The sequence below is a fragment of the Schistocerca cancellata genome, chromosome 1 (genome assembly GCF_023864275.1).
Source record: "Schistocerca cancellata isolate TAMUIC-IGC-003103 chromosome 1, iqSchCanc2.1, whole genome shotgun sequence".
Lineage (NCBI taxonomy): Eukaryota > Metazoa > Arthropoda > Insecta > Orthoptera > Acrididae > Schistocerca > Schistocerca cancellata.
Genome location: NC_064626.1, coordinates 631,260,935 through 631,282,484, shown reverse-complemented (window position 1 = coordinate 631,282,484; position 21,550 = coordinate 631,260,935). Strand labels below are relative to the sequence as shown.

The 21,550-nt window shown below is 41.9% G+C and overlaps 1 protein-coding gene across 2 annotated transcripts in view; it reads right to left on the bottom strand.

Moving 5' to 3' along the window:
• Positions 1–13,790: 13,790 nt before the first annotated feature.
• LOC126162012 (GTP-binding protein Rhes-like) overlaps positions 13,791–21,550 on the bottom strand; it is a 469,298-nt gene continuing 461,538 nt past the window's right edge. For both annotated transcript variants that reach the window (XM_049918238.1, XM_049918246.1), the window contains one exon: positions 13,791–14,214. The gene's annotated coding sequence lies outside the window, so the exon portion shown is untranslated. The remainder of the gene's footprint in view (positions 14,215–21,550) is intronic.

Below are 21,550 nucleotides of genomic sequence, written 5' to 3'. Positions count from 1 at the left end.
GTGTACACACAAGGTACTGGCTCGTTACTATGCGCCGAGCCAACACGCCTGAAATTGCTTACGTACAGTGAAATCTTTGTCCCTATGGTCACTTCCGGGGACGCACGTATTAAAATGCAAATTAACTGTTCGGCGAGATACAGCAGCCGATAGTACAGGTGCAGGATGCAGCAGTATTGCGAAAAACAGTGCTACACATTTACTGTAATTTTTAGGATACTTTATTGTGCATTTTGCACTCAAATTGATCAGCAGTAAGTGCTAAATGATGAAGTTGTTAAGGACATTAAACCAACAGTGTCATGTCTTGCAAACAGTTCTTCTCTAGATCAGTTTTTCTCGATTTACGTTTTATACATTTACAAGTTTCGCGAAAGATCGTTAATCAAATACATATATAGCTTACAACGTTAATTTTAGGAAGTCACAAATTGCTTTAATGCCGTCCTATTTTCTGCTTTGTTAAAAAGCAAGTTGCGTTAACGCTGCAATATCACAGGTTAATGTAAGTTCGAGATGAACCATTGCAAATGTGAAATACTACTACATTAACGACCGTTGTAACCGCCAGAAAGTTGCATGCAAGCATGCAAACGTGCATACATTGTGTTGTACAGGCGCTGAATGTCAGTTTGTGGGATGGAGTTCCATGATTGTTGCACTTGGTGCATTTGGTTGGTCAATACAGACAGTTAATACTGTTTGTGGATGGCGCTGGAGTTGTCTGATGATGCCCCACATGCGTTCCGTTGGAGACAGATCTGGCGACCGATCAGGCCAAGGCAACATGTCGACACTCTGTCGAGTATGTTGGGTTACAACAGTGGTATGTGGCTCAGCGTTATCCTGTTGGAAAACACCCTCTCGATTGCTGCTCGTAAATGACAGCTCAACAGGTCGAATCGCCAAATTGACGTACAAATTCGCTGTCAGGAAGCGTGGGATAACCATAAGAGTGCTCCTGCTGTCATATCTTATCACTCCCAGACCGTAATTCCATGTGCTGGTTCTAACAACCCTACCACAACAAAGGTCAGCATTTTAGTAACGATTGTCGTGTTGCTCATGCTGCTAAATACTGCATTTTCGGGCAACAACAGTCATATTATGTGGCAGGTGTCATTAGGGCACAGTTAATAGTCATTTCATGTAATAAAGAAAAAACTAGGCACTCATCTTTTTGTGTTTCCCACGCTGGTCTCGTATTATCATGGCTCAATCGCTGAAAATCTAGGTGATTATGATTCCAAGCTCGGATGCAAAGAGGCCTAGGTTTTATTCTGCTATATTCAAAAGTTTTGTAGATGCGCTTCACAAACCATTCTTGGAGATTAAACCTTTCAAAGTTAGTACAATGGTGATGTAAAGAATAATCAACACTCCGAATTTAAGTTACACTTCCTTTTAATTGCTTTTATTGCAATATCACGTATCACACAAACATCACTTCACAATACAAAACATACTTGAAAACATCTTCCTCACATTTTATAAGCCATCTACAATATGCATCTTTCCAACATGACGTCCAAGACTTGATTTTCTCAAGGTCCGACTCTCTAACAAGTTAACAACTAACTTACGCGCCCAAAAATCAGAGTTACAAGTACGTCAAAGACCATAGTGACAAAAGAAAGAATATACATAAGAATAATATCATTGCAATATAAACATATCGATGTATCAAAAGTAAAATCAAATCTGAATGTTGTCTCAGAAATATGTTAAGTAGTTAACAGAAATACAGTAGAATATTACTGGTATCGAGAGGTTCAGGTGAGGTACCATAATGGTTACGTAATTCAAGTACCATTACAAGGTCCAGTGTGTCTATCTTGCAGACGGTTTAGTTACAGGGCCTCAACTGGCCTCCTTTTAAGCAACACACGGCCGTCGCTGACACCGGGGAAGAACAATGTTTCAACCAGAAAACACAGTAGATTTCCACCCAGCCCTCCAACGAGCTCTCGCTTGACACCACTGAAGACCCAAAAATCGGTGATTTGGGGTCAGTGGAAAGCACGCTACAGGGCGTGTGGCTCGAAGCTGCCCTTGAAGTAACAGATTTGTAACAGTTCATTGTGTCACTGTGGTGCCAACTGCTGCTGAAATTGCTGCTGCAGATACAGTCATATGCCATGCGCCAGACATGATGGTCTTCCGCCTCGGTAGTGTCAGAGCCCAGGCTCCTTGCGACTACATTCTCGTGACCACCACTGTCAGCAATCATGTACAGTGCTACACCTCTCCAAGCCTCTCTGTAGCATCGCAGAAGGAACATCCATCTTCTCCTAGCCCTATTACACGACCTTGTTCAAACTCAGCGAGGTGCTGACGATGGCGTCTTTGTCACCTTTAAAAACATTCTTAACTCACATCAGCTCACCACGTCCAGTATCAAAGGTAACTAATGCTCACGTTCGTTACAGCGTGTGTTTAAAGCAAACCTCATTTGACATCACTAGCGTCACTCTTTTGCTACTGGCGAGAAATTTGAACAGACAACATCTTTCAGATGTAGAAACCGACCTACCAATTTTCGTTTACGTCGCGCAACTCCTCGGTGTTGTGATTTTTTTTTCCGTCAGTGTATTTTCTACTAATTGTTGTTAGGAGGTAAGTCGTCTGTAATGATGTCGTAAAATTTTGCGGTACCTTAATACTGCTGACGGTGCGTACTAGTACAATTAGTAGCGTGGTTTACTTGTAAAAATTATTTGTCCTGCTATCATCCAGAATGACACCAACTGCTTTTAATTACAAGGCTATCCAGTTACCGAGAGATTCATTAAGATAAAAAGAGCGATGGTGCCGTGTTAATGGACTCGCTTTTGCCTGCTGCCGAGGGCCGTCACCCTCCATTAACAGCCCCCGGCATCTCTGCGTCTGAAAGGGGCGTGGGGGGGGTGGGGGTGGGGGAGGAGTGAGGGGAGGGATGCTCTCCTGCCCCATTTTCAGAGTCCTGATACTTGCTGCGTAGTGATTTACTATAGCGTGCAACACAAAAAATTGTTTCTTCGTTTGTTGCTTTGTGTGGTTCCCTGCTGAAACAACTGTATTTAAGAGCACAAGATGACAAACAGCATTTAAATTAGAAGAGGAGTTTGACAGAACTGTCGTCTTTCACCAGCTTTGTGTAATATCGATTCAGAATACTTTGTTAGAGAACTGCTTCCAGCAAAAGAAACGTGTGGCAATACGAAGAAACATGATTAAGTGTATAAAATCTGTTAATGGTACGATGGTACTAACTGGAAACGAGAAACGAGTTAACAGTGTGTCAAAAGACCTCAACCCGAGCTACGGCGATAAATATGAAAAAGACTAAGGTAATGCCTTTTACAAGGCGAGCTAGGAAGATAAAAATGAAAATTTGTAATGATTTAGTGGAAAAAGTTTGTAACTTCAGGCACCTAGGGTGCAAAAAAAAAAAAAAAAAGATAACAAAGCGACAGGGCGGTTTCTCTTTTTAACTGTTGTTAACTTACCTCAGTAAACTCCACAAACCAGCTGGTTGGTCTAGGGTGACGAACAGCGTACGTCATTCAGGGAAAGCTGTAAAAATTGAGTATACTTGGTGTTTCCCTACATTTTTCTCTGTACTGTCAATCTGCTGTACTCCTGGTTACAGTTCAGGTCTAAGTGAATTAATTACACTAGGTTAGTTCTTGGGCAAATATCTATATTATGTTTCTGTGAGGAAAAGTCACAAATGCTGCCAAAAGTCCATTATTATCAACAAGTATTTTTGTGAATTCACAGTTCTTAGTACGGATTCCTTTCAATGTACGGTTAGTTCAAACTGCATAGAGTCAGCATCTATGCTGACCCAACGACCCTCTTGTTAGAAACTGCAACAAAATCATTCTGTTAAATGACAAATTCATCATGGCTTTTAATGTGGAGTTTGCTTATCAAAATAGTACACAGTTACTTACTTCTCAGCAAGCTAATGTCTATAGATAAAGACCACATCATATGCCACATGGTATTACAAATTTTAAGAAGAAAAACAGTTTTCAGTTTAGCATAACTCCCAGAATAATTATCCTAATCGGCTTTTAGTGATGATGGTTTTCACCCAATATCTATCTCAAAACTCTACCAAATTTTCACAGCAACTTACATACAGTCTTCCTTTATGAAAACTAGATAAAAATCAGCCCCAGTAGTCAGTCTGTGGGGCGGCAAGTAATAATTATTTTGTTTGTTCTCTCATTTTGTAAGTTGAAGTGTTTGGTAGTCCTGTGCGGTTTTTGGAGACCACATCCCTTTACAAGGGCGTGAAAACTATTTCGTGCAGACAGAGGGAAAGCCATGGAGAATGTACTGTCCATAGTATTTATTCAACATGTCATATCTTCGGTCACCTGAACTGAAATAAAATGTTCTAAGTCTCTAACAGAAATGCAAAGGAGGCAGGAACCATGACGATAAATAAAAGAACTGTCTAACAGTAATGCAAAGGAGTCAGGAACCACGACTACAAATAAAAGTCCGCTCTTGTTTAACGAGACAGTATGTCATGATCAGTGGTCACAAGCACATGAATAAGTGTGAAAATCCTTAAGGATTGTCCTATCGTGCTCAGTACTCGAAACAGTTCAGAGACAATTTCTACTGTTTCTTTCCATTCGTGGAAATTACTTGCACGCCTAGAAAGTGAAGAATTATCTGGGATGCTTGCCACGCGGTTTTCTATAAGACAGCGGACGCCACACAAAACAGAACACAAACGTAACACAGGTTTTCCAGATAGCTTCATAATCCGAGTAAGTTCACTTTTTCACAGTTTCACCAATTACGTGTGATATATCATTCGACCGAAACACAGTAGTGTCAGCCATTATTAATGCCATCCGAGACATAGGCTGACACGAACACATTCACTGAGAAGCGTAGCACATTCACGTATGACTGACACCGATCAAGCAACCATCCAGATGCAGACACATCGTTATTTATACACCCTTGGAGCGGACGGCGAAGGAAACGCTTGCCCCTAAACTGCTTCTGGCTACGTCAGCAGTGCCCTGCCAACATCCTTTATGACTACAAAATTATTTATATCGTTGTTAATTGAAGACTAAGAAAGATCCTAATTTTTCTCTAAGTAGCTCTCTACTTTATTGATATTTTATAAAATGCTTAGTCTGTTAACTCTTAAATTTTAAACTCTAGAATTTTAGAAACGGAACTAACGGTGTACAGTGGCCTCTGAACTGTCTGTGCTTTAATTTTGTACCTTTTAATATATAATGAATACGGAGCTGTCATCTTAGCCCTTTAGTTTAATAACAAAGATTATGTGATCTAACTCGTTTTCCAAAATTTAGGTACAAAAATTGGTTTTTTCTTAGTAATTCAAAAATCATCATGAAAACTTCTACCATATGTTTTTATAATAAATTTAACCTAGTTCCAAACGCTGATCTCCGTAGCTGTAATATCACGTGCTTCTAATATTTGAAAAAACTGAAATAATTAAAAAAAGTAAAGGAGGTAACTTTCTGAGAATTTCTGCCTTGTGTCTTTATCATAGACTATCGTCTGGTAAACCTTCTGGCATTTATCATAGACTGTAGGTAATTCGAAAAGTAGAACTTTCTAGCTTTAATTTGCGCACCTCTTAGAATTTTACAAAAAGCGTATTTTCAAAGTAACTAATTACTGAACCATATTAAGATTCACAATATTTAACCTTTCATAGTCTTACGTAATCTGACCAAGTTTTGAATCAATATTTCTACATTTAATTTTATGTAAGTATGTGGTGAAATTTCTTTGTTAGTGGCTCACTGCATGTCAAGTGCTCCGTTGGACTGATCTCGGACAAGCGACAGGGAAAAATCGATACTTTACTCGCCTCACTAGAGCCAGTTTGTTTCCCCACAAATCTGCCATCATCAGAAAACTCTTTTCTGACCATCTGAGGCAAACTACACATAATGAGAGGTCTCTTTTTTAATTCCCCTGCTCAAGTAGTCATAAGCATTTAATAAATTTCGAACTCTGCTAAATGTCGGAATGACAGAAAGACAGAAAAATGATCTCCTCAATATAAATACTGGGTGTTTTACAAAATGCCAAGGGAAAAAGGCAGCGTAGACACTGGTTCCATGTTCTGGAGGAATAAGTTTGTAGCTATCCACATTTATGTTTTCCTAAATAGTTTCTGGCAAGTGAATGGCTGATTGCTTCAGCAAGGCCACAGGCTTGAACACCAGCTATATGGAATATTGCATATTGTATACTGTGCTATGTACACTGAAGTTATTTATTTTCATTGTAGTATGATGACAAATCCTACGTCATTGTCAGATATTCCCTGGATGAATAAGTAAATAAATACCTCTCATAAAGTGTATGTGATACACTACATGATCATCATCACCTTCACTTCAAGTATTAGGCCTTGCTATCTGTTCCGTCTGTTGTGGAACCCAGCACTTCCTCGGTCTTTCCTGGCTTCTTTTCTCAACTCGCTTGAATCTTCTTATCCGAAGAAGTAATCTTTCTCCGTTCATTCTTTTGAGATGCTCATTCCAGTTATTTCTACTTCCTTGTATTTTATTGAGGATGTTAAATGTATTCTGTTCTGTTTCGAAATCTGTCGACTCTTGTGCATCATTTTACTGCTCTTAGAAAGCTCATCTCCATTGCTTGCATGAGACTTGCTTGACGTTTACTTATAACTCACGATTTACTTCCGTAAACAAGCTTTGGAGCTGCCATTGTCTTACAAAACTTCAATCTTGTTTCTTTCTTCGTTTTATATTTTAGACATCTGTTAATTGTTCGATTTATATTCGCAAACTTTGCTGATTTTTTCTCGATGTCTTCGTCATACTCATATGTGACATCACAAACCAAATAACAAAAGTGTTTGACCTGTTCTATTGTTGATCATAATTTTTGTCTGCACAGTATATTTCCCTTTGAAATTAATCGATTTTGTCTTCTTTTAATAAACCTTACCTAATAAGTGTATTCCACTTTGTAGGTTATCTTCTTTACCCGCCAGCATTATGGTGTCATCTGCACAGAAACAGAATGTTGCCCTGGTCACCTGGTTCGCAGATCTCACACTCACCGAAAATGTCAGGTTATAGATTCCCGATGGAGTGGAATGCCACCACTACGATTAGTGAAGCGTGGCGCGGAGTCCAATCAGCGTGGAATGACGTTCTCGTATTCACTTTCCAAGATCAGTTCGACTCAACCCCCCTCTGGTTAGAGCCGTTACTGCTGTCAGAGGAGGCAACACCCTGTTAACCCGCAAATCAACTACAAATTTAACCATGTCTTAATCGCCTTGTACTACATGGGTGTGTGGTGAAATAGCGTTATTTGGTATCTCTCACGGTGTAGCAATTCTAATGGCTAACAGTGTATGTTATTTCATTGCTCAGAGCGCAACGCTGTTTTGATGTTTTGTAAGGGAAGTCAATGTCTTAATATAGTATGTCAAACTTGGTAGTAAACAAATTGTACAGTCCTGTTGCACGTATATCGTAAAGCTGTGTTGCAGTTTTGTATTATCTTCAATTTTTAAATAAAAGTAGTAACTTCAGTCACATTGATAAAATGTATTCTATAGGTAATCTAGGATGGCACTGCTATCAGTTCCATTTCAACTGAGTTACCAGAGCATGAGGGTAGCAGGGGTACTACGCTACTTCGTTTGTGTGGATTGCAAATATTCAGCAGTGAACTTTATTGATTTATGACCCCCTCTTCCACTCCTTAAACTATTGATTTGCTAATTGCTTTGTGACCTTCTGGGGTTAATCCACCCTTCTGAGAAACACCCAAGCCCTCCACCTCCTCCCACACCACTGCGAAATCCCCAACCTCTCCCTCTCCCCCTCACTGATACAAGCACACTTTTGACATCAAATTAATTGACTAATTAATTAAATTGATAAATTAATTAACCTCTAGGAAATCCCTAAGTCCACCCCTCCACCCCTGGAAACTGGTGAGGAAAAGAGTCTGGGCTGGACTGGAAGGAGCCCATGACACGAAGTTCTATTACATAGCAAAGGATATGCTGTTTATTTATAAAGTTCAATTTAGAGGGGTTGGGTATTTCTTTTATTTTGCAAGAAAAGCTCATCATTCTCTGTTGTTTTTGGAATATGTAGGTCTTGTAAAACACAATGAATAAATCAACATCAACTTAACTCATCACACGTAATTACACTGCTAAAAATCTTCTGATCGCATCTATGCACTGACCGCAGGGCAGATGCGCCAGTGGCCGCAACAGACACCTCACATATTCCTATGTGCACAGGTCAGGACAGAGGCCTGCACAGAGCACCGTCTAGTGTGGTGCACAGACAGGAAGTTGCACTGTTGCCTTAACAAAGCGTCAGACGACTGTAATTCTTTAATACTGACACCTGGCGAACAACCTCCTGTCCAAACACACAGACGGACATTTTCTTCCCATCTCAGAATGCTGCTTTCCTATTGGACAATGCTGAAGCAGTGAAGGTATATAAACCCTAGACCCTCCATCCACGTCCTCATTCTGCTATCGTCTGCAGTGGGTTCAGCTCGATTGTCTTGCTCTTGCTCGTGTGTGTGTAACCATTAGTTTTCTTGCAAGATGAAGTTCAAAAATTGTTCAAATGGCTCTGAGCACTATGGGACTTAACATCTGAGGTCATCAGTCCCCTAGAACTTCGAACTACTTAAACCTAACTAACCTAAGGACATCACACACATCCATGCCCGAGGCAGGATTCGAACCTGCGACCGTGGCGGTCGCGCGGTTCCAGACTGAAGCGCCTAGAACCGCTCGGCCACACCGTCGGCTGCAAGATGAAGTGTTTTCGAGTAGCATCTGTGGCAGTGCCAGTACTGGCAAATTGTCAAGACTGTCATAGGAATGTGAATTACCAGGTAAGCACATACTTAATTTCATAGCTTGAGATCAGATTTCGTAGTGTATATTTTCGTAAAAAAAGGTTTTGTAGTATCAAATCACTGTGAGTTCAAATTTTGAAGTATATTTTCGCAAAACGTTGCATAATATCAAATCCGTGTGTGTTCAGATTTTGCATTTAAAAAAGTGTCATAGCATGTCTTCAGATTTACGTGTTAATTTTTTTCTTATTGTTTCAGCTACATCCACCGAATCATGGATGAGCTGGAGGCAGAGAGATTACAGATGCAGCAGCGGCTGCAAGAGCTTCGTAAGTAGTATATAGATTCTTCTTCATATACGTAATACTCTGGTATTATTTAGTGGTTAGTCTGTCTTTGCTATTGCACATGATTTCGAGGATCAAAACTTTTTCATTAAGGATTTCATGGTACTGTATACATGTCATCATATTGTTTCAGTATATGTCCGAGTGAACAATTGATGACCTTGCTACTGAAAACCTGCAGCAGGAGCAGCATTGTAAGTAGTATGTATTTTCTTCTCCGTAGTGCTGTATGTACATAATATATTGTTGTTACGCAAAAATTTTATTGTGCGCGTAAAACACGTTGCAAACTCTTTGTTGTTGTTGTAGATAATTTCGAGGAGCAGGAGCAAGGAGGGACAGAGGTTGTGATGCCACCCGCATCACAGCTGTTGTGTGAGTACATATTGGTTCATTAAATTTCTTTTTTTCAGTTTTGTGTGTGTATCAGTTTTCTTATATTAAATCAATATGTTGCTGCTGTAGGTGATTTCAGAGATTCGATCCATTGATTCACGGTGGTTTATGTGTGGAGATGCCTGAGTGGGTAGAGGAATTGCATGGCGACGACTTTGAACGTCGTGTACAGTTCTGCCACTGGGCACAAGAGAAATTACGGGACGACGACAGATTTTTTGCACGCGTTCTATTTAGCGACGAAGCGTCATTCACTAACAGCGGTAACGTAAACCGGCATAATATGCACTATTGGGCAACGGAAAATCCACGATGGCTGCGACAAGTGGAACATCATGGGAATCTAAATGGTGCAATGTATGCTGATTTCCTACGTAATGTTCAAATAAATGTTCAAATGTGTGTGAAATCTTATGGGACTTAACTGCTAAGGTCATCAGTCCCTAAGCTTACACACTACTTAACCTAAATTATCCTAAGGACAAACACACGCACCCATGCCCAAGGGAGGACTCGAACCTCCGCCGGGACCAGTCGCACAGTCCATGACTGCAGCGCCCGAGACCGCTCGGCTAATCCCGCGCGGCTCCTACGTAATGTTCTACCGATGTTACTACAAGATGTTTCACTGCATGACAGAATGGCGATGTACTTCCAACATGTTGGATGTCCGGCACGTAGCTCTCGTGCGGTTGAAGCGGTATTGAATAGCATATTTCATGACAGGTGGATTGGTTGTCGAAGCACCATACCATAGCCCGCACGTTCACCGGATCTGACGTCCCGGATTTCTTTCTGTGGGGAAAGTTCAAGGATATTTGCTATCGTGATCCACCGACAACGCATGACAACATGCGTCAGCGCATTGTCGATGCATGTGCGAACATTATGGAAGGCGAACTACTCAGTGTTGAGAGGAATGTCGTTACACGTATTGCCAAATGCATTGAGGTTGACGGACATCATTTTCAGCCTTTATTGCATTAATGTGGTATTTACAGGTAATCACACTGTAACAGCATGCGTTTTCAGAAATGATAAGTTCACAAAGGTACATGTATTACATTGAACAATAGAACTAAAATGTTCAAACGGACCTACGTGCTGTATTTTAATTTAAAAAACCTACGTGTTACCAACTGATCGTCTAAAATTGTGAGCCATATGTTTGTGACTATTACAGTGCCATCTATCACAAAGCGAAAAAAGTGGTCCAACTAAAACATTCATATTTCTTTACGTACTACACGAATATGTAATAAAAAATGGGGGTTCCTATTTCTAAAAAAACGCAGTTGATATCCGTTTGACCTATGGCAGCGCCATCTAGCGGACCAACCATAGCGCCATCTGGTTTTCCCCTTCAAGCTAGACAAGCTTTGTTCTTTGTAGTTTTTTCGTTTGACGCTTATTTCGTGAGATATTTGGCCCGGTCACGATCAATGGACCGCTCTGTATAGTAAATATACAAGGTGAGGCAATGCTAGAATTAATATCATGGCACATGAACACATATCTAAAAGTTTAAGATCAGTATTATGCGTTATCAGTTGCAACATGCAGACTGTATCATCACTGGCACCCATATGTGAAAGGGGCATACTATGAATTTGTTGCATATTTGCTCAACAACAGCAGAACTATAGACCAAGTGGAGTTACGCATCAGTGTCTGTATTCCCCTGACACTGAAGCATGTAAGTGTTTACTGTAGGAATACCCATGTATACTCCTGTGCATTTAAGCCTGAATGAGATTCAGGCGCCGGCTGCTGTGGCCGAGCGGTTCTAGGTGCTTCAGTCCGGAACCGCGCTGCTGCTACGGTCGCAGGTTCGAATCCTGCCTCGGGCAGGGATGTGTGTGATGTCCTTAGGCTAGTTACGTTTAAGCAGTTCTAAGTCTAGGGGACTGATGACCTCAGATGTTAAGTCCCATAGTTCTTACAGCCATTTGAACCATTTAAGATTCAGGCATGTCCATGTCGTTATCTCATGACTTTCGTCATATCACTGTACCTTCTTTGCCGCATTAAGAGCCCGCAACGCCACGAGAGAGCACTCAGTCTTTCGGTGGTCAGTGGCCACAGTGTTTTGGATCATCAGAGTAATTCAAAACATCTCACTGCTTATTTTGAGTAAAACTCTCAGTTATCACTTACTCTCCAAATTCTGAAATTTTAAGTATCGTTTTCACATTTATGATTCGTAGAGACTTCTAGAAATAATAATGTAATTCATTTATTTTGCTAATTTTCTGACTGATGAAGACATACAAGTTCGACAATCTTCTCTTTATTACAAATAAGCTTTAAATTGTTTTTAATTTTTTTCAGAGATTTCAGTAGTTTTATAATCATGGATAAATGGCTGTATATAAGTTTGCTAGCCTGTCTGATGCCTACCTACCTGACCTTCTTCACGGTGAGGACTCAAATTTCATTTTAATGCTTGTAATAAACTTAAAGGAGCTAGTACTCTCATTTTGTGAACAGGTTTTAAAAAGTTGTCTTATACGCCAATGGCAAATAACAGCCTAAGTGGTTCCAAATGGCTCTAAGCACTATGGGACTTAACAGCTGAGGTCATCAGTCCCCTAGACTTAGAACTACTTAAACCTAACTAACCTAAGGTCATCACACACATCCATGCCCGATTCAGGATTCACACCTGGGACCGTAGCAGCAGCGCGGTTCCTGACTGAAGCACCTAGAACCGCTCGGCCACAGCGGCCGGCTGTAAAGAATCGAAAGAAGGGCTGCAGTGAAGTGAGATATTGAAACTGCTGAGTTTTGAAGTGCGTAACTCGTTGAACTGTCGACGAATTCGAAAATACCAATAATATGCACCGGATAGCAAACGTATTTCGATTTGTAGGTAAGTCACTTACTGACTTTTTCGGCTAGGAGGAGCAGTAATTGTCTCACTCAGTGAGGTGGCGCGGTGGTTAGCACACTGGACTCGCGTTCGGAGGGATGACGTTTAGATCGCCGTGCTGCCATCCTGATTTAGGTTTTCCGTGATATCCGTGAAATCGCTTAAGTCAAATGCCGGGATAGTTCCTTTGAAGGCGCACGGCCGATTTCCTTGTCCATCTTTCCTTGTCCTTCGTTCACTGATCTGGAGCAACAATGGGCTGTCGTTTCCCTGTACCTTATTTACCTCATTCGCTTGTTTCTTTTTTTAACTATAAGGAACTAGTTTAATTATGTTGCTAAGCTAAAGGAGAACTAATTTTTGTGTACCGACAGATGTAATCTGAAGATAAATCGTTCAAGAATATGTAAACATTGGAAATATGGAAATGATAAACGATTTTGTTGAGTTAACTGCAGTGAAAAATAGGAAGAATGTATGGGAGGATGGCGTTCGATTTTCTGCTTGATGCAAAGAGCTGTCTTACTTTTTGTCAATCACATATTTGTGGAATTGGTTCCCTTGTTTTACGGAGATAATTTATTTTGACTTGTGTCGGAGGTTCGAGTCCACCCTCGGGCATGGGTGTGTGTATGTTGTCCTAAGCGTAAGTTAGTTTAAGTTAGAATAAGTAGTGCGTAAGCTTAGGGACCGATGACCTCAGCAGTTTGGTCCTATAAGACCTTACACAATTTTTTTTAAATTTCGACTTTTTGAAACGGTGCACTCTTTCAATCATGCTAAATGTTAGATTAAACGATTTTTCTTAAATTAACGTCGTTCTGAACACAATACTCTGGCGGTGGAATTCAAATTCTGTTACTTTGCTTTTGTTAAAATTTTTTTTGGTAACATTCCCTTCCTCAAAAGACCTTTTTTATATATCTCATGCAACTGAACAGTATAGTCAACAAACGCCTTCAGGAAATGGAGAAAAATAGGACTGACTCTTCGCCGATGAGTGCATCTCACTGAACGGATTCTATACGTTAGGTTATGTACGAGAACTGCGACATTTTCGTGTTTGTTCTTGTCTGTGATAGAGCGTTACCTGATGAGAGGTCCGTAGAAATCGCTAGTTATGTACTTACCTAGTCGTATGTTTTATTACCTACCTGAGTGAAGCGCCTTTCCCGTCTCTGGGCAGTTGCTGCAGCATTCACAAACAATCCGAATAACAGGAAAAGAAACAATATGTAATAGTCATGTTACCAGATAGGTTTTACAGAAACAGGAATGAAAGACTTCAGTTGGCTCTTAGTAGTTTCATCTCAGTTTATTCGTAAACATATCTTTCTAAAGATATATGCTTATTAAAATTACTATCTCTCACGAACAAAAGTATTATTACAGTAAGGATGTAAACAGAATACACGAAGTGAGCAAAGTAGTACACGAATCCGACACGAGTCAACGATTGTTAACTCGGTCGATTCAGCGCAGAATGGATACAGTTGCCCTTCTATGGAGAGTCTATGAGTGACGTTACTTGTTGCTTGCAGTAAGTGATGACGGAGGGCGCGTTGGCCGCAGCGGTGGCTGGGCTGCCGCGCGCGAGGGTGTAGAGTGAGATTGTCGCTGAGCATGTAGTACTGTACTGTGTGCGAGAGGCCGAGGGGTGGGGGGTGCGTGCCGGCACCGCCTGGCTCACGCCGCCGCCCCACGCCGGCCGCCCGGGGGCTCCTGCTGACACAGGCCGGGGAAAACCTCACAACACCTGCTGCTGCGACACTCACAAGACTGCTCGCGAGCTGCAACTCTTAACATACACTGGGTACACTGACACCGAAACAAAATAATAATAAAAAACACACACGCACATGTAAACCACTAATATCAGACAGATTGGCAGAAGGGAAGGAAAACAAGATAATCATATACTTTAATTGAAAAATATCAGCCCTTTTTCTGAACATTCTGTGACATCTAATAATAGACCTTGCGAAGAAACGCCAGAGACATATAACAAAACATTCGTAAAATGCCCTTCTCAATCACAATTTTTATATACACTCCTGGAAATTGAAATAAGAACACCGTGAATTCATTGTCCCAGGAAGGGGAAACTTTATTGACACATTCCTGGGGTCAGATACATCACATGATCACACTGACAGAACCACAGGCACATAGGCACAGGCAACAGAGCATGCACAATGTCGGCACTAGTACAGTGTATATCCACCTTTCGCAGCAATGCAGGCTGCTATTCTCCCATGGAGACGATCGTAGAGATGCTGGATGTAGTCCTGTGGAACGGCTTGCCATGCCATTTCCACCTGGCGCCTCAGTTGGACCAGCGTTCCTGCTGGACGTGCAGACCGCGTGAGACGACGCTTCATCCAGTCCCAAACATGCTCAATGGGGGACAGATCCGGAGATCTTGCTGGCCAGGGTAGTTCACTTACACCTCCTAGAGCACGTTGGGTGGCAAGGGATACATGCGGACGTGCATTGTCCTGTTGGAACAGCAAGTTCCCTTGCCGGTCTAGGAATGGTAGAACGATGGGTTCGATGACGGTTTGGATGTACCGTGCACTATTCAGTGTCCCCTCGACGATCACCAGTGGTGTACGGCCAGTGTAGGAGATCGCTCCCCACACCATGATGCCGGGTGTTGGCCCTGTGTGCCTCGGTCGTATGCAGTCCTGATTGTGGCGCTCACCTGCACGGCGCCAAACAAGCATACGACCATCATTGGCACCTAGGCAGAAGCGACTCTCATCGCTGAAGACGACACGTCTCCATTCGTCCCTCCATTCACGCCTGTCGCGACACCACTGGAGGCGGGCTGCACGATGTTGGGGCGTGAGCGGAAGACGGCCTAACGGTGTGCGGGACCGTAGCCCAGCTTCATGGAGACGGTTGCGAATGGTCCTCGCCGATACCCCAGGAGCAACAGTGTCCCTAATTTGCTGGGAAGTGGCGGTGCGGTCCCCTACGGCACTGCGTAGGATCCTGCGGTCTTGGCGTGCATCCGTGCGTCGCTGCGGTCCAGTCCCAGGTTGATGGGCACGTGCACCTTCCGCCGACCACTGGCGACAACATCGATGTACTGTGGAGACCTCACGCCCCACGTGTTGAGCAATTCGGCGGTACGTCCACCCAGCCTCCCGCATGCCCACTATACGCCCTCGCTCAAAGTCCGTCAACTGCACATACGGTTCACGTCCACGCTGTCGCGGCATGCTACCAGTGTTAAAGACTGCGGTGGAGCTCCGTATGCCACGGCAAACTGGCTGACACTGACGGCGACGGTGCACAAATGCTGCGCAGCTAGCGCCATTCGACGGCCAACACCGCGGTTCCTGGTGTGTCCGCTGTGCCGTGCGTGTGATCATTGCTTGTACAGCCCTCTCGCAGTGTCCGGAGCAAGTATGGTGGGTCTGACACACCGGTGTCAATGTGTTCTTTTTTCCATTTCCAGGAGTGTAGTATGCATCCACTTTCTGTTGAAATGAGACATGGAAGAGGTGCCACGTATTTCATTCAGAAATAGCTTCAGTTCGTATGAAAATATACAAAAATGACCCTCTGACGGCTTCTCTTCAAAGAAAGAACTGTTTTTCTGGCGTGAGATTCATAGTCTGCTGGAGAGGTGAGAGAAATGTTCAAATAGCAATGGAGATTGTTTTGAATTAAATATTGTTTAGCAGTTTCAAACAAAAAAATGTAATAATTGCAACCAAATTCTGGTTTCGTACTTCTATACCTGGGAGCTGCTAGAATGCAACTCACAGAAGGTGTTAAGTAAAGACGAATGGCTAAGTTCAAAGTTGAATTTCAAAAAATTCATCACCGATTACAATCTCTAAACAGGGTGGTCGTAAACAGTCTGACAACTTTGTAAGGGTGTTTCAGGGTAGGCTGTACTGCGAAATAGCTGATGAGGAAAAAAATTCGATACGTTCCGCCTTTCCCGAGTTAATTAACATTGAAGTTAGATAACCAGACCGTTGCGCACGCGTATTCAAGCGGTCTGTTAGAGGAAAAGATTAGTGTTTAACGTCCAGAAAATGGTGCATATGGCTCTGAGCACTATGGGACTTAACATCTGAGGTCATCAGTCCACTAGACTTAGAACTACTTAAACGTAACTAACCTAAGTACATCACACACATCCATGCCCGAGGCAGGATTCGAACCTTAGTAGCAGCGGGTTCCGGACTGAAGCACCGAGAACTGCTCGGCCACAACGGCTGGCGTTTAACGGCGCATCGGCAACGCGGTTGACGGTGCACAAGCTCGGATTAGGAAAGGATGGGGAAGGAAATCAGCCGTGCCTTTTCAAAGGAATCGCCCCAGCATTTGCCCGAAGCGATTTAGGGAAATCAAGGAAAACATAAATCTGGATACCCTCGTCCTCCCGAAAGCTAGTCCAATTGAGGCACCTCGTTCGGTGCGTTGTGCTAGTTGAAACTGCCGACAAACGCGTGTTTTTTTTTGGTTTCCTAAAACGGAAGAAGAGAGAGATGTAAAAATTGGACGTGGGACGATGGTAAGGATCGAATTCGAGCCAAATGCTGAGCAGTACGATATGAGAACAACGGACACTAAATATATCCAGCGGGCAGCTTGAATTTGCGCGCGTAACAGTAGGGTTGGCTAACTGCAGTACTAATTATCACGAAAAGGGCGCATGGTATCGAATTTCTTTCTTCATAATTATCTCTCAGCTCAGGTTTGTTGCATCTGCGCCGGTTGAGTGGCCGAGCGGTTCTAGGCGCTACAGTCTGGAACCGCGAGACCGCTGCGGTCGCAGGTTCGAATCCTGCCTCGGGCATGGATGTGTGTGATGTCCTTAGGTTATTTAGGTTTAAGTAGTTCTAAGTTCTAGGGGACTGATGACCTCAGAAGCTAAGTCCCATAGTGCTCACAGCCATCAGCCATCATCTGTTGCATCTGCTCCCCTACGCTCATATCCTGAGTAAGGGACTATTTGTTTATAATGATTTCAGTAGTGATTATTACTCCTGTCTGTTTCACCTGAAGGAATCGATTACCCTTCTGTTCTTGCAGTTGATAGAACATTCCCTATGAATATCAAACATTTTATTCCTTTCCACATTACCAAATCATTTCGCCAAATATACGAATGCCATGAATGTTTCCTTATTTTTCCTGAATATGCTCCCCATTATCAACCGCAATCCTAAATTGCTTCCCGGCTGCAACTGATTCTCCCGAAACCGTTTCTGCTTAATCTACTTTCAGTTTTGCTTTACATTTTATAATAAAGTACTGAGTATTTTTGTGTGCATGTGATACGTCCATTTATGTTTGCTTCGGAACTGCAATAATTATGTACTTTACAAACTCTGATGAAACTCACCTTATTTTCTATTTGTATTAACTAGTTGACCTTTTTATGTCGCATCATTGTGCTCCTTATTCTGTGTTTCTTAAAGTGACTGCATGTTAGTCTATGTGCCGACACTATGTTACCCTCTTGTTCCATCCACCCCATGCAGTCCCCCTCCTTCTATCACTCTGTTGCTTTCTGCATTTACGAATAACTTCTTTTGTGAGTGACCTATCTACTAGGGCTATTCGAAAAGTAAGGTCCGATAGCGCGCGAAATGGAAACGACATTGAAAAACTGATTAAGCTTTGCACAGATGTGTTTGGCGGTGTCTCTAGTATGACTGTCGATCACGTCACGTCGCTTTTTTGCGTTCTGAGCACACACTGAGCGCGTAAAGATGCCTAGCACAACAGTGTGTCCTCCCAAGTATGGGTGCCCGCTGAGAAGTTTCGCTTGATTTCCTGCAACCCCACATTACGCACCTGTAATGAATTTCCTTCTTCATAACAATTCTCGGCCGCACACTACAAGGGCAATGAGAGCGCCTCTGCAGCGTTTTCGGTGGGAAGTGTTACATCCTGGACTTCTCTCCCATTGGTGTTCATCTCTGCTCGCATGAACAGTTGGCTACGAAGACAACATTTTGGGACAGACAGCGAACTGCGGACGAGCGTAGAGAAGCGGCAGAATGCAACGACGATGTTGAAAACTTGGTACAGCGTTACGACAAATGAATATGTCGGAGCGGTGGGTATGTAGAGAAGTAGGTAGAAGGCGTAGCAAAATGTTACAAATAAAACATTTTTGGTTTTCACTGTGATTTAGATTTCGCGACCGATCGGACCTTATATTTCGAATAGCCCTAGTAACTGCTGTTTACTCTCAAAACATTTACGTATCAATAAGTTTTTTCATATCGAGTGCCACTGCCAAAAATTTATTAAAAGATAATTCCATTTTCCACTTTGGCTATGCTATGATCGTAGTTATTTATTGCACACGATCAGTTGATATGGTCAATGCTCCATGTTCAAGTGCTTCCTCATAAACTTGCAATTTCACACAGTCACCGTGTGTGGATGAACGTGATTTACCTTGGTCAGTAGCGAGCCAGGTTGTCAATCGGACATTCAAAGAAACAACGATCCCCCTTGAAAACTTCCTCAGAAGAAAGGGACGAAACGTTGGGTTTTAAGGTGAAAACCATTCCACAACGGCATAATAGCCCGGAACATTATATTAATTTTGAAATATGTACTTGTTGCTAATATGTTGAATCTCAACTTGCGTTTCATTAGCACTAGGTTATGTTCAGAATCACTGTCTGTACCTGGACAACTCTCGTAGTACTTGATTTCAGAATATCTGTTTTACTAAAATGTAATAAATCTTCTCCATAACTGACTTCCATGCGCAAAGTGTATGGTACACAAGTGCTAGATGGCAGCACAGCAAACAGCAGCACAAGCACAAGTCTGTTCCATATTACCCACACCTTTGAAACAACTAACCTCTCTCCGACAACCTTAGTGAATCCATCCTTTTTATTTTCTACCTTCAAGACATCCTTTCTTCCCCGTAGACCTTAAACTTCCAATAAACTTCCTCTACAGCTTTTTCCCAGTACGGCTGCAAGGAAGTTAACACTCCTACCATCCTGTCCCTTCTTATTTTCAGTGCTTTCCACATATTCATTTTCCTCGCCGATTCTGCGGAGAAACTCCTCATTTCTTATCAGCTCACTTTTGAAAAACAGAATCTAAGCGCTCCTATTATCATTTTCTTTCAGTAATCCCATGGACCATGATTCACTTCCATAAAAAAAGTGTCTTCCCGGCGCATATTGTCAGAAATTTGTTTCGCAAGGTGAGGCCTTTGCTTAATTTCAGTAGACCCCTTTTCACAACTAGTTTTCTTTTTGTCAATGTTAATATGCTTCTTGTGTCCACCATACCTTATTTTCTTTACAACATAATAGTTCCCTTCGTCTACTACGTAGTTCAAAATTTCGATGCTGAGTTTGTCGCTAACCTCACTTCTATTGCTCCTTAATATTTTAGACTTTCTTTAGGTTCCTCTGAGTCAATAGTCTGTACTCGTTAGATTATTCATTGCATTCAAAGGGTCGTGTAATTCTTCTACTGTTTCAGAAAAGGCAGCAGCGTCATCAGCAAATCTTATCATCGATATGTTTTCAGCTTTAGTTTTAATCCTGCTTCTGAATCTTTCAATTATTCCTGTCATCGCTTGCTAGATGCTCAGTTTGAAACATATTGCATCCTTGTTATGCATCCTTCTATTATCACACACAATCACTCTTGAGTTTTCATTGTCTTTGTTTCCTCTTGATAACTGAGCCCTTATACCGCGTATTACTCGTCTTTGCTAGTATCTTACACATATTTTTTTCCGATAATCATAAACATCTTGAACCGTTTTACATTGCGGAACCCTTCTCTCTTGATCGTTGATCGACAAATCATGTAATAGTGTCTTCTTTCTTTGTGTTTTAGTCTTGCTTCGATTTTCAGCGTAACGTCACAACTTCCTCTCTAGTAGCTTTAAATTTCATAATGTTACTCTTATCGTCGTATAACAAATACCCAGTATTCTTTTCGATTTTTCTGTATATTATTCTTGTCTCAACTTGAGCGTATGAGCTGAAAAAGTGATTGTATGACAGTTCTCGTATTTATCCGCCCTTGCTGTCTTCGGGATAGAGTGTTTCAATAACAGTTTTGGAAGTTTCAAAGGGATGTTATCTGCGCCTTCTGCTTTTTTAATCATCATCTTACAAACCTCTGTCAAAATCTGTATGTAATACTGTATCCTCTATGTCTCCCAAACCGACACCTTTTTCTGTCCCGATGGCAGATACTTTCTTTCCCTAAATATACTCTTTCCGCCCATCCGCTCTCTCCTATGCGGTGAACAGTGGAATTCCTTTCGTACGTTTTAATCGGCATGCCGCTGCTATTAATCAGTCCTGACGTTATTTTAACTGTCCTTAAGACGAACATTTACTTTTAGATTTCGTCACATTTTTTCCGCAGGCATTCTGGTTTATGGTGTTTCCACTTCGCATTGTTTTAGTTTAAGAGAAGTACATCGCTGTCTTCCTGTTTCTGTATCTCCTTCTCGCGTCTATCAGTTGAAGTATTTCCTCTGTTACGTACAGTTTTTGTCACAGTTACCTCCCTTACAATAACATTTTTATCTGTCCAACGTCTGCGATTACACTTTTTAGGTATGTTCACTCCTCCTTCAAATGAACTACCTACAGCAGAGTCTGAAGCCTAAGATATCTTTGAATGCACTCCATCTCTCCTCAGATCTTCAGTATCCCACTTCATTCTATCTTGACACATCATAACGACTGATTTTATTAAACGTAAGCGTACTGTTCATCATTATTAAATCGTGGTCTGAATCTGTTTCTGCTGAAGGTTGTGTTATACAATTTAAAATCTGGTTTCGGTATCCCAGTTCTGTATGACATACCGTCACCTTTCCTCGAAACCGTAGCAAACATGTGCAACAGTAAGCGTGGAAGACGCAAAAAATTCTCGGCCTAAAACCTAACAATGCTAGTTAAATGTCTTGAGAAACACTTCTCCCCAACTAGTGTCGCTTCTCTTTAAATGGTCAACACCCTCGCCTAGTCCACATCCATCACCAACAAGACAACAAACGATGTCCGTCAATCATCCTCTC